Source organism: Phaseolus vulgaris, chromosome 5 (assembly GCF_000499845.2).
Source record: "Phaseolus vulgaris cultivar G19833 chromosome 5, P. vulgaris v2.0, whole genome shotgun sequence".
NCBI classification, from domain to species: domain Eukaryota; kingdom Viridiplantae; phylum Streptophyta; class Magnoliopsida; order Fabales; family Fabaceae; genus Phaseolus; species Phaseolus vulgaris.
This window is the reverse complement of record NC_023755.2, coordinates 16,109,586-16,122,330: the sequence shown is the minus strand read 5'-3', so window position 1 is coordinate 16,122,330 and position 12,745 is coordinate 16,109,586.

Genomic DNA, 12,745 nt, shown 5'->3' with positions numbered 1-12,745 from the left:
ATTGATTAATTTTAAAATCAACGATTGATGTTTACACCAGTAAGAACATTTATGCAAAAATAAATAAATTACAGAGTAAGGAAAGCTTAAAGCACACCAACACTCAAAACCAAGCTACATCCAGTCCCACCTCACACCAAGATGGAATTCACTAGATCAACAATTTCTTTTTACAAAAGAAGATCAAAAACAGTTCTTGAACACTACAAGAATTAAAACAAGCACTGCAACACACTTTCACAATTGTGATACCCACCAAGAAACTCTATCTTGGCACTTACAAACACATAATTAAAACAAAGTTATGAAAAGGAACAAATTCACCTTAACTATGAGCCAAGAAACTCAAAGGGATCTACCAATTCACAACAACTCTTTGAATAACCTTTAACCTCAAGTTGAATGGTGAAAATTAAGCACCAAGAACACTCAAAGATTAACAAAGACTAATTTTATCCAAAAACAACTCACTCTTTATTCTCTCAAATTGTAAAAGTGTATTGTGTGTAAGTAATTCTCATAACCTTTTTCATAAAACAAACTCACCCTTTTATAGGAGTTAAAACAAAAACTGTTTTAAACATAATAGGATACTGTCAAGAAAATCAACCGATTAAAAATCAAAAGAATTGGTTGATTTTACTTAAAACACTTAGTTTGTTTCAAAAATATTTTTTCATAAAAGGAAAGTGTTTAAACAGAAAATACTTGATATCTTACATATTAAAATATGGTTTTTCAGAAGTAAAACACATTACATAAAAAACTAAAGCATTTCAGGATTTTCAATCAATTGATTTACAAAATATGTGATTGAAAAAATGAACCTTTCTAGTAAAGAAAATTATAACCAATTGAAAACAATTTTAATCAATTGAAAAACTGCAACTTTCTAGAACACAAAATTTTGCAACATGTAAATCCTTTGTTTGTGTTCCGTCCGGTTGACCGGGACGTCTTCGTGCGCGACCTCAACCGTCAGCTAGGGACTCCTTCCCACGGGTTACCTGTGGATTCCTGCAAAAAGAGGACAAAAGGGCGCCCTAGCGGTCGTTTGCACTCCGACGCTCAAGTTAGCCAGCAAGAAACACCAAAATTGGGCACCTCCGTATCTGAGCACCGCGTGTGGCACTCTGAAGGTGGTAAAAAGAACTGTGTATTGTGTGTATATTCTCGTTCTGGCAAACCGTCTCTCCCTAGTCCCTTGTGCGTAACCTCAAGGCTCGAGCAAGCAACTAGAGTGTCTCTGGAAAATTTGCCAAAAGTTCGACACCCGTTCCCAACATTCTCCGCGCTATTTAAACTATCCAAGCATTTAAAGCGCCTTAAAGCGCTTTTAATCACAAACATAACGTGCTCATTAAAGCGTTTAATTAGAAAATGTAGCGCATTTAAGAAGTTGAAACGCTTGGGAGCCATTATAGTACCTGAACGCTCGAAACGGAAATTGTATTAATTACCTGGCACCTGACTAAAGGGTGTTTCTATTCTGACCTGGCTGTCGTACATGTGGAGGACCTCACGACACCATGACCCCATCTGGGGGCGTTTCTGCCCAGCTGGGGACGTTTCTACGTGTGAGTCCTCCTGCCTGGGAGTGCTACTGCGCAAGGGGTGACTTTTTGGGTGCCAACTCACGCCCCCAATCATCTAGTCACTTACTTTGAGAGCGTATCTGCCTTCCTCTCGTACCCTGCACCCGGCGACCCTGGGCGTGATTTTCCTCTTGAGTCGTATCTGTCCCAAAGGCGTCTCTGGGGCGGCAGGGGTACTTCACGAGTCAGGCTGCCCTACACTGGTGCTATCACTATGGCCTTGAAGCCACCTTTTCCTCCTCTTTATTACTGTTCCCTGGTTATCCAGGGTTTTCGGGGCCTTCCCACGGCGTCGCCCCCTCCATGGTCTTTCCTACCCATGGGTATCGGGGAGCAACGCTGTGGTCACCTTCATCCAGGCGACGCCTCTTCTTGACAACGCTGGCACTTAGCGTCTCTTCACCTAGGCAACGCCTTGTGTTGACTTTGACCCCTGGTGTTGACTTTGACCTTGAATTAGTCAATGCCCGGGTACGGGACGGTACACAAGCCCCCCAGTCTTAAGCCGAAGACTTGTCTTCAGCGTAAAGACTAAGGCCTCGCCCACGCCGTCCACGTGCCACCCTGATGACGTGTCGCTCCCTGCTGACTCAACAATTCTCGAATTATTGACGTGACACTCTCTGAACCACAGGAGCGCTCTTAATGACTGACTGGACATCCTCTGAAACGGGAATGATAGAACCTTTCGGGGCTACCCTTGATCGCGCGCCACGTAGCCCATCGCACGGCCAGCCTCTAGAGACCCTTGCGTTTCCCTTGGGCGATTGATCCTTTGACACGTGGCATGATCTCACGGCTCTTAGTTAGCGCCTCTTGGGTTGCAAGATGTAACGTTTAAGTTACCCCCAAACCCCGCGCTCACCCCACTGTTACATTCATTCCCTCTGTGTCTCTGCAAGTACTGTTCTCTCCTTCCTGTGCTCTTCTTCCACCTTCACTTTGATATCAAAGGTATGATTTTCGAACACTCACGACTCTTCCCTTTCGTCGCATTGTATGATTTATTGAACTACCTGGGACTGTTGTCATTCATGCATTACTGCGTTCTTCCGCTTCTCCTTCCTTCTCTGTTCCCTTCTCCTTCTTTCTGGGTTTTCTCGCGTGGGTGATGTTTCCTGGGGTTCACTCCCCTTCCTGTCATGGCTACACTTGTTAAAACCTTTTTCTTCTCTTCTTTCTCCAGCTATTTATTTACACCATGACGCGCACGAACGCGGAGCCTGATTCCTCCCCCAAGACCCCCAAGTCCAACTACAAAGCCTTCTACCCATGGGCCCCCGACGAGCTCCTGAGCGAATGTACCAGCCTGACTTCCTTCCAGGACCTGGAAGCTCATCGTGGGGATCCCCATTTGTACAACTTTAACGCCTTCTGCCGCACTCACGACGCCCACATATCCGTCCGTCCCGGCAGGCCTGGGGAACCTGTCTGTTTGGACGACAGACCTAGAAAGGGGAAACCCTTCTTCTTTATGTACCAGACAATGTTCAAACGCGTAGGAGTCCGTCTCCCATTTACCCCCTTTGAAAGAGAACTCCTCACCGAAATCAATACCGCCCCCGCCCAGCTCCACCCCAACAACTGGGCGTTTGTAAGGGGTTTTCAAATTCTTTGCGGACACCTGGGCATCCTCCCTTCCGTAGACGTTTTCCTGCATTTCTTTGAGGTGAAAAAGTAGGGGAAAAGCTTCTGGGTAAGCTTTTCCGGGATCGCGGGCAGAATCCTCCTCTCCCTCTTCCAAAACTCTTACAAAAACTGGAAGGGGAAATTCTTTAGAGTGTGCAGCGCCAAGCACAACCCCACAGCCTTGGATGGCTTCCCCTTTTACTGGACGGAGCACCCTAAGCTGCTTAGGGCCAAAACCTTGGAAGAGCTAACTCCTGCTGACAGGGAAGTAAGCAAGGCCTTGGCTGGGCTGGGGATCGTTTTTGATACTTTGAAGCTTATTGCTAGCGAATACAACGCTCACGCCCTGACAACATACTTCGGTAAGGAGACTTTTCCCTCGTCCCCTTTGCTGTGAACACCCTGCTACCGGATGTTTGTTCCCACTGCTTCCTCCCCTGTTTCCCATGGTGCCATGTTACTTGCATCTCACGCCTCTATGCGCTTTGTAATTTTGTATAGTTGCTTTGGCCTTGATTTCTGTTGCTTGGTCTATTTTGATGTAGGATCGGTGATGGACGCCTCCAAAAGGATGATGCTGGCGAAAGCGATGAAGGAGGCTCGTGCTGCCAAGGCGGGCGCCTCCTCCGCCCTTGTTGTTGATCCGATTCCCCCACCAACTCTGTCACCGCCACCTCCGATCACTGCCGGAGCTCCTCTAAGCTCATCTCCGTCATCTCCACATAGCCCCGAAGCACTTCAGGCTCCCAGCTCTCCTCTACCCATCGTCGCCGTTCCCCTAGCCGCGGCCTCGTCTCCGGCTCCAACACCCCTTGACAAGGGAAACGGGTCTTGGAAATTTTATCGGATGATGAGGACTCGGAAGGTGTGGCACCCTTCAAGAGGAGAAAATCTGCGCGGGTTCCTCTTCTGCTAGAGGCGTCGCCCCAGAGAGGGAATCCCTTCATGGATGACCCTCCCAGCGCGACCTCACTTCCACCCACAACAGTCCAAGAGGAAGGGGGCGAAGGTGCCGAGTCTGCCCCGCCCCCGCCACCGGTAGAAGTCTCTGCTTCCCCTGCTCCCGTTGCTGCCGCTGCCGCCCCCGATCTCATCGCCATCCCTCCTCCAATCATGCATCTAATGAGGGCCTTCAGTGGCGGGACTATGCCAGAGGGCACCGACAGGAAGGAAGGCATGCCTTTCTACTTGGGGGCCTTCTTAGCGGTGGCCCTTGAATGGCGCGCCCAGGCCAGGAATGCTGTCCTGCAAACTCAAACTCTTCAGGCCTTGGAAACAAATGTAACTGCTCTGGAGGAGGAGAAGAGAACCCTGGGATGCCAGAACGAAACTTACCAAACTTCCCTGAAGCAAGCACAAGAGTCCAAAGCAGAAGCTGAGAGACAACTGGCAGAGGCATTGGAGCTCCAGGCTGACTTTTATACTCGGGAAGTCGCCCTCCAAGTTCAGTTAACGGGCCTTCAAGAATTGGTCAAAGCTGATGCAGAAGTTCAAAAGGACTTGAAAGACCGTTGCTGTGAGCAGGCTGACGAGATGGAACAGATGGAGGGGGAAATGGCCACCCAGGCCAAGGCTATGGGCCTTCTCCAGGCTGACTACGACAAACTACAGGTCGAGGTCAGTCGGCTTCGCGTGGAGAAGGAGGCTTTGGAGAAGCAGGTAGCCTCTGGGGACGCCGCCATTGAGGAGCTAGAGAAGGACAAAAAGGCCCTTATCCAGGACATAGCGGGCACCTTTGAAGAGGGATTCCAAGAACCGCTGGCCCAAGCAGTCTGCATGAACCCGGGGATCGACGTCTCCAGCTGCGATTCCACTCACCACATTGTCGATGGAAAGGTCGTGCCTCTGGAGATAGACGACTGAGCCGCCACCCTCAATCACCAGCCCCTTCTTTTATACTTGTTTTAACCTTCTTCATATAAACTTGTAATTCTTTGAATCATCTATACTCTTGCTACAACTCTGAGATTTTGTTATGATTACTCTCGTGTCCTCGCGACATGGAATTCTGGCCGTGTGATTTTATTCTCATCCGTTGCCTTTTTGTGCCTTGGTTGTTTTGCTTGCATTATACTCGCTTCTTTCACTTCGTTGGGCGGCCTTGTAGGCCCGGGAAAGGTCACGTGCCGATGCCCACGCCCATGGAGAGGTTCACCTGGTGGAGCCGTATCGTCCACGGGGTGTCTCTAACACCGAAACGGTCCTTTCCTTGATCCTTAACGCCCGGCGCCCACGCCTAAGGAGAGGCCTGCTACAGCAGCGCCGTATCGTCCCCGGGTGTCTAAAACGCCGAGTGCTCTGGGGGGGGGTCGTTCCCTCCATGGTCTTTCCTTCCCATAGGTATCGGGGAACACCCTGCCAGCGATTCGCTGGCGTTTGGCGGTCTTATCTCCCTCCACAGTCTTTCCTACCCGTGGGTATCGGGGAGATGACACCTGTAACTAACTCTGCCCCCTTCAATTTCGTCTCCCTCCACAGTCTTTCCTACCTGTGGGTATCGGGGAGCCGACCCTGCACGCCTCGGGCGTTATCTTTACCTTGACATTGACTTTGATCTTTGCCTTGGTCGACGCTTGATGACAGCGAAGAGCTCAAGGTTTTGCCCGTGCCATCCACGTGGCGCTTCTTGTATGGCTGATGGGACATTCAGTCATTCCACTGAGTCCTGACTCCTACTGCGCCCCTGACCCACTTTCGACGGCGCATCGTACCACTGGATATTCTGTTGATACGACGTTCTCTGAGTTTAACCAGCGGTGCCAGGGCCATCCTTTCATCTTCTGCCACGTGGCTCGATCATGCGGTGTATCCGTTCGCGTTGTTTAATGCTCTAACTGCAATACTTCTACTTGCGTCGTTTGGCGCTCTAACCGCTTTATTTAACTCTTCAAACTCTGAAACCGTTCTCATCATTTCTGCACTCTTCGTAACCTACTTACACTCTCTCTTCTTGCACCCTTTCTTCTCTCACGAAGGGTTCTTCCAGCATTTGCTCCCTTCGCTCGACTCTTGCATTTCCGGCGGGCCATACACCTTTGACAATCCCGGATCTTGTTAAAGAATGTCCTCTCATGCTGCCTCCCCCAGGGTCAGTCCCAAGGACCTGTACCCTTGGGCTTCGAGTGAACTTCTTGACGAATGTTCATGCTTACTTGCTACCAGGGCCATAAGGGAACACAAAGGGGATTCATGTTCCTATGATCACCGGGCCTTCGCGAGGAGGCATGACGACGACATTGCTGTGCTCCCTTGCACTCTAGGGGAGCCAGTATGCGGAGACGAACGAGCCAACGAAGGGGTCCCCTTCTTTTACCGCCTTTGACAATCCCGGATCTTGTTAAAGAATGTCCTCTCATGCTGCCTCCCCCAGGGTCAGTCCCAAGGACCTGTACCCTTGGGCTTCGAGTGAACTTCTTGACGAATGTTCATGCTTACTTGCTACCAGGGCCATAAGGGAACACAAAGGGGATTCATGTTCCTATGATCACCGGGCCTTCGCGAGGAGGCATGACGACGACATTGCTGTGCTCCCTTGCACTCTAGGGGAGCCAGTATGCGGAGACGAACGGGCCAACGAAGGGGTCCCCTTCTTTTACCTTTACCAGGTGGTTTTCAAGACCATCGGAGTGCGCCTACCCTTCTCGTGGTTCGAGAAGGAACTGCTGACGGAGATCAATGTCGCTCCGGCTCAGTTATACCCCAACAGCTGGGCCTTTGTCAAAGCCTTCGACATCCTCTTCGGGTTTCTGGGTTGTGCGCCCTCGGTTGACCTCTTTCTTCACTTCTTTGAGGTGAAGAGGCAAAGGCACAACCTCTGGGTAACTCTCAGTAACGTTCCCGGGAGAGTTCTCCTCACACCCTTCCAAAACTCGTTCACCGGGTGGAAAGGCCGGTTCTTCAAGATCTGCTGCACTGACCTTGTTCCCGACGCTCTGGATGGGTTTCCGCTGTACTGGGTGAGAGAGGCGAGGGCCCTCAAAACCAAACCCTTCAAGAAGCTGGCTCCAAGTGATCAAATAGCTTGCCGGATTCTTGCTGAGGCGGGAGGTTTTGACTCTACCACTTTGATCAGCTTGGAGTTCAACGCTAGAGCTCTCGAAAAGTACATATGTAAGAGTCACTGGCCTAGAAACTTCGGCCTTTATTGCTTTCTAACCGTTCCTGTCTTGCTTCATGGTGTCTCTGACACATTTATCTCCCTTGGTGCAGGTTCGAAAATAAACCAAGAGAGGAGGACACGACTTACTCGAGCACTGCGGGCTGGGATCAGGTCTTCCTCCAGTGCTGACTCCGATGGCCACTGAAAAGTGGCTCTTTTGTGATTTGCATGAGTTGTAATATTTGCCCCATTTGCGCTACTCCCATTGTATCGAACATTGCTTGTAACATCAACTTTTCTATATCATACTTGATTTTTTGCAACGCCACTTTACTTTGCATACGTTTCACATATTGCGCGCTTTTCCTTCATCCTACTCCCTAACGGCGCTTGCCTTCAGGCGACACCTTCTTTCTTGGCGACGCCTTCACCTAGGCGACGCCTTTTCCCTAGGCGACGCCTTCTTTCTTGGCGACACCTTCGCCTAGGCGACGTCTTCTTTTTTGGCAACGCCTCACATTACTTCAAACGGAGAAAGATAAAGGCTAAAAACCAAGGCACTTCTTTTTCTCAAACTGGTTTTCCCTTTTATTTGGGTGACCTCATTAAAAAAACCCCCGAGAGGGAAAAAGAGTGTCCCCTTCAACTAAATTGTTACATGGCTGCTTACATAAATCAACTAAAATAAAATTTTAAGTTGGCTACATTCCAGCTGCGTGGGATGGGACCCCCTCCAAGGTCTCTAGGCTGTACGACCCGTTGCCCTTAGCCTCGGTAATTTTGAAGGGTCCGGTCCACTTGGGAGACAGCTTATTCTCCAGCTCGTATGGATGAGCCTTCCTCATAACTAGGTCGCCAATCTGGAACTGCCGCGGCTTTACCTTAAAGCTGTATTGTCGCTCTACTCTTCTCTTCACTGCTTCAGCCTTTATTCTGGCTTCCTCCCTGGCTTCGTCCAGTAGGTCCAGGTTCACCCGCCTTTCTTCGTTGGATTCTTCCGCCACGAAGTTTTGGAAACGTGGTGAGCTTTCGTGAATCTCAACTGGGATCATCGCGTTCGACCCATACACCAAGCTGAAAGGCGTCTCCATGGTGGAAGATTGGGGCGTGGTGTGGTATGCCTACACGATCCTTGGCACCTCCTCCGCCCATGCTCCTTTGGCCTTTTCCAGCCTTCTCTTTAGCCCTCTCAGCAAAACTCTGTTTGCTGACTCTACCTGCCCATTAGTCTGGGGGTGTTCAACTGATGCAAACACCTGCTTGATGCCTACCTCAGCACATAGGTTTCTCAACTGTTGACTGGCGAACTGGGTTCTGTTGTCGGATATCAAGCGCCTAGGTACGCCAAAGCGGCACACAATGTTCTTCCACACAAAATGTTGTACCTTGTGCGCAGTGATCTGTGCTACGGGTCTGCCTCTATCCACTTGGTGAAGTATTCGATGGCGACGATCAAATACTTCATCTGCCTGATTGCCAGTGGGAACGGGCCCAGGATGTCGATTCCCCATGTATGGAAAGGCCACGGGCTGTATATGGATCGCAACTCTTCTGGCGGCGCCTTGTGCTAGTCAGCGTGCTTTTGGCATTGTCTGCACCGCCGGGTGTGTCGTGCGCAATCCTCTTTTACTGTTGGCCAGAAGAAACCTGCGCGTATTACCTTGGAGGCTAAGGACCTTCCCCCTACATGGCTCCCGCAGGTGCCTTCGTGGAGCTCCGCCATTATCCTGGTGCACTCGTCGCCACTGACGCACGTTAGGATAGGGTGAGTGAAACCGTGCCTGAACAGCACCCCATCCACCAGAGTATATCTTGCGGCATTTCTTTTGATCTTTTTGCCCTCTTCAGGCTCCACTGGGAGAGCGCCATCCGCCAAGTATCGCTTGTAGGGCGTCATCCAGGTGTCTCCCTCAGTTAAAACACATACCTGCATTTGCTCTCCCTCTGGCACATCCGCATACGTGCTGATGCGAGGCACCCTCTGCGTATCTTGGGTCAAAGAGTAATGACTCCTCGGCCTTCCCCTTGTTGCATGAATCTGGAGGTCATCCACCCTGTTGTCTTCCACGAATCTACGCGGAGCTTTGAGAGTCTCTTGGATCACTGTCCTCTGTCTACCCCCCTTGCCTGAGCTGGCCAGCTTTGCAAGCAGGTCAGCTTTGGCATTCTGCTCCCTTAGGACATGTATCAGCTCAGAGCGTTGAATGCCCCCTTCAACAACTGGACGTATTTCAGATATGCCGCCATCTGTGGGTCCTTGGCCTGGAACTCACCTGACACCTGCCCCGTAATCAGTTGGGAGTCGCTTTTCACCAGGAGGTTCTGCGCGCCCATCTCCTTGGCCAGGAGCATTCCTGCTATCAGGGCTTCATATTCTGCCTGATTGTTACTTGCCTTGAAGGCGAAGCGCAGGGCCTGCTCAATCAGCACGCCGTTGGGTCCCTCCAAGACTATTCCCGCACCACTCCCTTGCTGGTTGGAAGAGCCATTCACCGAGAGCAACCACTGCGAGCCCACCTCCACCTCTTGCTCACCTCCAAGCGAAAGTTCCGCTATAAAATCCGCGTATACCTGCCATTTGATGGATCCTCTAGGCTCATACTGGATGTCGAATTCTGACAGTTCCACCGCCCAGCGTACCATTCTCCCAGCCACGTCAGGCTTCTGCAGCACCTTCTGTATAGGGAGGTTTGTCATCACTACCACCGTAAAGTTGTGGAAGTAATGACGGAGCCTCTTGGCTGAAAATACCACCGCCAGCGCTGCCTTCTCCAACGCCTGGTATCTGGTTTCTGCGCCTTGTAAGGCCTTGCTTACAAAATAGATGGGTTTTTGAATCTGGTCCTGTTCCTGGACCAGCACTGAGCTGATAGCTCGTTCCGTTACTGTAAAATATAACCGGAGGGGCACGCCTGTTACCGGTTTGCAGAGGACCGGTGACGTCGCCAGGTACTCCTTTAACTTAATGAAAGCCGCTTCGCACTCGTCAGTCCATGCAAAGCGACTATTTCTCTTGAGGCACTGGAAATATGGATGCCCCTTCTCTCTCCCGGTGGAAACAAACCTTGAGAGCGCCGCCATCCGCCCTGTCAGCTGTTGCACTTCCTTCACCGACTCCGGGCTTCGCATGGCGATAATCGCCGCGCATTTGTCGGGGTTCGCCTCTATCCCCCTCTTTGGGAGCATAAAACCCAAGAACTTACCGGCCTCTACCCCGAAAACACACTTCTCAGGGTTTAACTTAAGGCGGTACTTGGATATCGTGACGAACAACTCCTCCAGATCCGCCATGTGTTGTGCCCTATCCTGCGACGCCACCACCATGTCGTCTACATAGGCGTACACGTTCCTCCCGAGCATCGGCGCCAGGACCTTGTCCATTAACCTTTGGTACGTGGCGCCTGCGTTTTTCAACCCAAAAGGCATCACCTTATAGTAGTAACTGCAGGTCTCAGTCATGAATGCAGTTTTGTTCTCATCTCTCGGGTGCATCTTGATCTGGTTGTATCCGGAGAAGGCGTCTAGGAAACTCAGCACCTTGCTGCCGGACGCACTGTCCACCAAGGCGTCGATGCTGGGCAGCGGGTACGAGTCCTTTGGGCACGCCTTATTCAAGTCTGTGAAGTCCACGCATATCCTCCACTTTCCATTCGCCTTTTTCACCAAGACGACATTGGCAAGCCACTCAGGGTATTGAATTTCCCTGATATGGCCAGCCTTCAACAGCTTCTGCGTTTCGTCCCTCACCACCTGCTGTCTCTCCTCATTGAACTTTCTCCTTCTCTGGCGCACGGGGCGGACCGTGGCGTCCATGCTGAGGTGGTGACACAGGAAATCAGGGTCGATACCGGGCATATCCGAGGCGGACCATGCGAAGGCATCCAGGTGGTGCGATATCACTTCTGCCACCCCTTCCTGTTCTTCCGGGCTCAGCAAGCTTCCTAACTTGAATGTCTTGCCGCCAATCTCCCTTTCTACGGCGTTGGCTGCTGGCTGTTCCCTGCTATCATCCTTGACGGGCGCTGCCTCTTGCACGGGCGCCACGTCGCTAGGACCTTCCTCCATAGGTGCGTCTGCTTCGGGCGTCGCCCTCGCCGGTATGGCCTCAATAGGCGTCGACCCCGCGGGCGTCGCCTCAATCATCGTCGTGTCCGCGCCTGGCGTACGTTCATATACCATGAAAACGCCTCTCTTTGTTTTCAGGCTGTTCTCATAGCATTTCCTCGCCTCCTCCTGGTCTGACCTGATGACTATCACCTTACCACTGAGGTCCGGCAGCTTCATCTTCATGTGGCGTGTGGAGGACACCGCGTTCAAACGGTTTAACGCCGGCCTGCCCAGCAAAATATTGTAGGCGGAGTTGGCGTTCACGACCAGGTACCGGATGTGTTCGGTACGCGAGGCCTCTCCATCCGTGAACGTAGTCCTCAACTCCAGGTAACCTCGGACTTCCACCTGGTTATCCGCATACCCATACAGGCACCCCGTGTAGGGCCTCAACAGGTCGGGGGACAACCGCAACTTATTAAATGTCGACAAGAACATGACGTCCGCCGAGCTTCCCTGGTCGACAAGAACTCGATGCACCTTTCTTCCCGCTGTGACTACCGAAATGACAACGGGGTCGTTGTCGTGCGACACCACGTCTCGGAGGTCCCCTATTGTGAATACGAGGTCCGACTCCCACGGCTCACCCGAGAGTCTTTCTTCGATTGAGTTAACCCCCCTCGCGTATTTCTTCCGCTGGGAGGCTGTGGGACCACCGCCGGAAAAACCTCCAGCTATGGTATGAACCTCGCCGAGAACCGGCGTCTCGTGTGCTGGTTCTTCCGCCGGCGGCGACAAGGTGGCGGTCGTTGTGGGCTCCGCGACATAATCCTTCAAAAATCCAGTTCTCACCAGCTCATCTAGCTGGTAACCCAACGACAGGCAGTTATCAACGTGGTGCCCGAAAGCCTCGTGGAACTCGCACCAAGAGTCTTTGCGAGGCCCTAACACCTTGTCAGTCTTCGCCGGTCGCCTCAGCCTCTCAGCTATGTTAGGCACGGCGATCAGGTCCTTCAGCTCCACCACAAAGTTGTACCTCACTGGTCTCGTTCTTTCTCTGGCCGGGCGATCGCCCCCCGCTGGACCCCGGGGCTGGGGCTTTCTGGCTTCGTAGGGGCGTCTCGCATTTGGCTTCTTTCTTCCCGTCGTGGTCTCATTGACCCTGACGAGCTGAGCTCGCGCCGGTCCTCTCGGGCGTGAGGGCACGACGCTGGTGCGCTTCACGCACACCTCCCCTTCAGAAGCAATATGTTCTACCGCCCGACGCCGTAACTCAGCGAAAGTCCTGGGGCGGTTGCGAATGATAGACTCTCCAAAAGGACCGGGGCATACGCCTTTCACGAACGCGTACACGATCATAGGCTCCTCTGTCGTG